This window comes from Microtus oregoni, unplaced genomic scaffold (genome assembly GCF_018167655.1).
Source record: "Microtus oregoni isolate MIOR12 unplaced genomic scaffold, Mior012 000031F_ref0000149, whole genome shotgun sequence".
NCBI lineage: Eukaryota > Metazoa > Chordata > Mammalia > Rodentia > Cricetidae > Microtus > Microtus oregoni.
The window spans coordinates 11,532,033-11,536,261 of record NW_024543090.1 but is presented as its reverse complement, the minus strand read 5'-3'; positions in this window follow the sequence as shown (position 1 = coordinate 11,536,261).

Genomic DNA, 4,229 nt, shown 5'->3' with positions numbered 1-4,229 from the left:
AGCAGCAGCTTCAAGAAAAGGAAAAAATCATTAGTACTTTGCGCACTGAGCTCAAGCAGACACAGGAAGATCAAGCTGCACAGGTAGGATGATGGCGCCTCCATTAGGATAGTATCCCTGGGGTCCAGAATGGTGCAGGTGGCAAGTCAATCCCGGCAGTCACTTGAAAACTTGGTAGATGAAAGTATGGTAGGTAGGATATTAAAGCCAAGCCTAGGAGGGTGTGGCAGAAGAAGCTACAAGTATGGTAAGTGGTTCATTTCTTAGTAGGAAACATCAGAAACCCTCAAAAATGCCATTTAGGTTGGTGAACTTGCCATTGCTTTATGATGACTGTTTTTATTCCTTGGGTCAAGATACTCCATTTTAATCGCACACAGAGATTCTGTATCTCAGGAACAGGCTCATGGCAGAACTCAAAGGAAACGGATAGATACTACAAAAGAAATCAAATCATTACCTCCATTCTTTTCTGATTAAAATCTTGTTAGGAAGATATATATTAGCCTTAAAGCTACTTACACTGAACATAGACTATAGAAGTGGAGGGTATGAGGCTCATTGCTAATGACTCTAGTATGCAGCGTTCTTCTTCATGGTCATTCTGAAGCCAGAGCCAGATCAGTAGCTCCCTCCAGTCAGTCTGTCCCTCCCTGCCTGCCCCTCCCGCTCTCCCTTGCTTCCTGGTCTACTCATTTATTAGAGTTTGCATGTGTGTGTGTGTGGCGTTCTCGGTTGGTATTTGCACATACTCAATGTATTCTTCATGTATGGATCGTTTGTTTTCAGAAACTCTCGAATTGCATGATGCATAGCATTCGGTCAGCTCCGATGCTTTCATTTTTTTCCTTGCAGGTTTCTGTTAACCTTTACTTTTGGTTGTGTATTTTTTTTTTTACCAATTGTGATTAATATTTTTTTGATTTATCCTTTTTCTTATTTAACTCAAGGCATTCTGTTTTGTGTTTGGCTTTCTCTTCTGAAACGAGTTTTCTTTTACATCAACTTCATGAATTTTATTAATTTTTCAAACTTTTCTAACTCTAATTTTCCTTTCATTTCCTCTTCATTTTTCTTAAACATGTTTAATGATGATATAGGTTACAGTGTCTTTCAGCATATTTTTCTTCTCCTTATTCTTCGTGATTTTTGTTGTTGTTTTTGAAGGAAGGTCTCACAATGTAGCCCAGTTTTACCTTGAACTTGTGGCAGTCCTCCTGTCTCAGCCTCTTGAGTGCTGGAATTATAGGCATGAGCCACCATGCCTGACTTTTGAATGATATTATGTAATTGTTCATGCATCTTTTGTGTGAATGTTTTTGCTTACATGTATGTATATGCACTACATACCCCCAGAGGTCAGACGAGGACATCAGATCCCCTGGAACTGGAGTTACAGATAGCGTGGGTGCTGTGATGGAACCTGGATCTTTTCACAAGAGCAGCAAGTGCTAGTTGCCACTGAACCATTGCTAAACGTCTATACAGATCGCATTTGGGTTTCTTTTTTACCTGTGGATGGCCTGCATTTACCCATGATCAAAGAATGGGAAGTGTTGCATCTCTTCTAATACTAGCTGCCACCTATTCCTGCAAATACTTCTTGTTTACCTTGGATTTTTCCCTATTTCACAGGAACATCAGATGTAGCTCTATTGCTGTCTTTTTTATCATTATTATTTTATATTCTCTAATGCCAAGAAAATCCCAATTTTTCTGGTTTGCCCTTAACTTGTTTAGTGCAAGGTTTGTAGGATAGTTTTTACATATTGTTACTGATTTCCATGTTTCCTCTCACTGTCTATTTGGTCTGTCTCTTTGCTATGTTAGCTTTCAACGAAATTGAGAAGCGTATTGCTATTGCTTCTGTCTTCTTCTGAAAAGTTTTGGCAATTCAATGATACTTTATAAATTAGCAAATAAAATTCTTTTTGCATTAAAGTGGAAATTAGTATAAAATAGGGTAGGTATTCAAGGCAAATGAGAAAGTCAAAAGAACTAAAAGTTGCCAATCCCATTACTTAAGTAAATATTTTCCCCTTCAGTTGGACAAGAATTTGGTTGAGATGAAGGATTTCAGCCTGATGAAGCAGCAGCTTCAAGAAAAGGAAAAAATCATTAGTACTTTGCGCACTGAGCTCAAGCAGACACAGGAAGATCAAGCTGCACAGGTAGGATGATGGCGCCTCCATTAGGATAGTATCCCTGGGGTCCAGAATGGTGCAGGTGGCAAGTCAATCCCGGCAGTCACTTGAAAACTTGGTAGATGAAAGTATGGTAGGTAGGATATTAAAGCCAAGCCTAGGAGGGTGTGGCAGAAGAAGCTACAAGTATGGTAAGTGGTTCATTTCTTAGTAGGAAACATCAGAAACCCTCAAAAATGCCATTTAGGTTGGTGAACTTGCCATTGCTTTATGATGACTGTTTTTATTCCTTGGGTCAAGATACTCCATTTTAATCGCACACAGAGATTCTGTATCTCAGGAACAGGCTCATGGCAGAACTCAAAGGAAACGGATAGATACTACAAAAGAAATCAAATCATTACCTCCATTCTTTTCTGATTAAAATCTTGTTAGGAAGACATATATTAGCCTTAAAGCTACTTACACTGAACATAGACTATAGAAGTGGAGGGTATGAGGCTCATTGCTAATGACTCTAGTATGCAGCGTTCTTCTTCATGGTCATTCTGAAGCCAGAGCCAGATCAGTAGCTCCCTCCAGTCAGTCTGTCCCTCCCTGCCTGCCCCTCCCGCTCTCCCTTGCTTCCTGGTCTACTCATTTATTAGAGTTTGCATGTGTGTGTGTGTGGCGTTCTCGGTTGGTATTTGCACATACTCAATGTATTCTTCATGTATGGATCGTTTGTTTTCAGAAACTCTCGAATTGCATGATGCATAGCATTCGGTCAGCTCCGATGCTTTCATTTTTTTCCTTGCAGGTTTCTGTTAACCTTTACTTTTGGTTGTGTATTTTTTTTTACCAATTGTGATTAATATTTTTTTGATTTATCCTTTTTCTTATTTAACTCAAGGCATTCTGTTTTGTGTTTGGCTTTCTCTTCTGAAACGAGTTTTCTTTTACATCAACTTCATGAATTTTATTAATTTTTCAAACTTTTCTAACTCTAATTTTCCTTTCATTTCCTCTTCATTTTTCTTAAACATGTTTAATGATGATATAGGTTACAGTGTCTTTCAGCATATTTTTCTTCTCCTTATTCTTCGTGATTTTTGTTGTTGTTTTTGAAGGAAGGTCTCACAATGTAGCCCAGTTTTACCTTGAACTTGTGGCAGTCCTCCTGTCTCAGCCTCTTGAGTGCTGGAATTATAGGCATGAGCCACCATGCCTGACTTTTGAATGATATTATGTAATTGTTCATGCATCTTTTGTGTGAATGTTTTTGCTTACATGTATGTATATGCACTACATACCCCCAGAGGTCAGACGAGGACATCAGATCCCCTGGAACTGGAGTTACAGATAGCGTGGGTGCTGTGATGGAACCTGGATCTTTTCACAAGAGCAGCAAGTGCTAGTTGCCACTGAACCATTGCTAAACGTCTATACAGATCGCATTTGGGTTTTTTTTTTTCCTGTGGATGGCCTGCATTTACCCATGATCAAAGAATGGGAAGTGTTGCATCTCTTCTAATACTAGCTGCCACCTATTCCTGCAAATACTTCTTGTTTACCTTGGATTTTTCCCTATTTCACAGGAACATCAGATGTAGCTCTATTGCTGTCTTTTTTATCATTATTATTTTATATTCTCTAATGCCAAGAAAATCCCAATTTTTCTGGTTTGCCCTTAACTTGTTTAGTGCAAGGTTTGTAGGATAGTTTTTACATATTGTTACTGATTTCCATGTTTTTCTGCTCACTGTCTATTTGGTCTGTCTCTTTGCTATGTTAGCTTTCAACGAAATTGAAAAGCGTATTGCTATTGCTTCTGTCTTCTTCTGAAAAGTTTTGGCAATTCAATGATACTTTATAAATTAGCAAATAAAATTCTTTTTGCATTAAAGTGGAAATTAGTATAAAATAGGGTAGGTATTCAAGGCAAATGAGAAAGTCAAAAGAACTAAAAGTTGCCAATCCCATTACTTAAGTAAATATTTTCCCCTTCAGTTGGACAAGAATTTGGTTGAGATGAAGGATTTCAGCCTGATGAAGCAGCAGCTTCAAGAAAAGGAAAAAATCATTAGTACTTTGCGCACTGAGCTC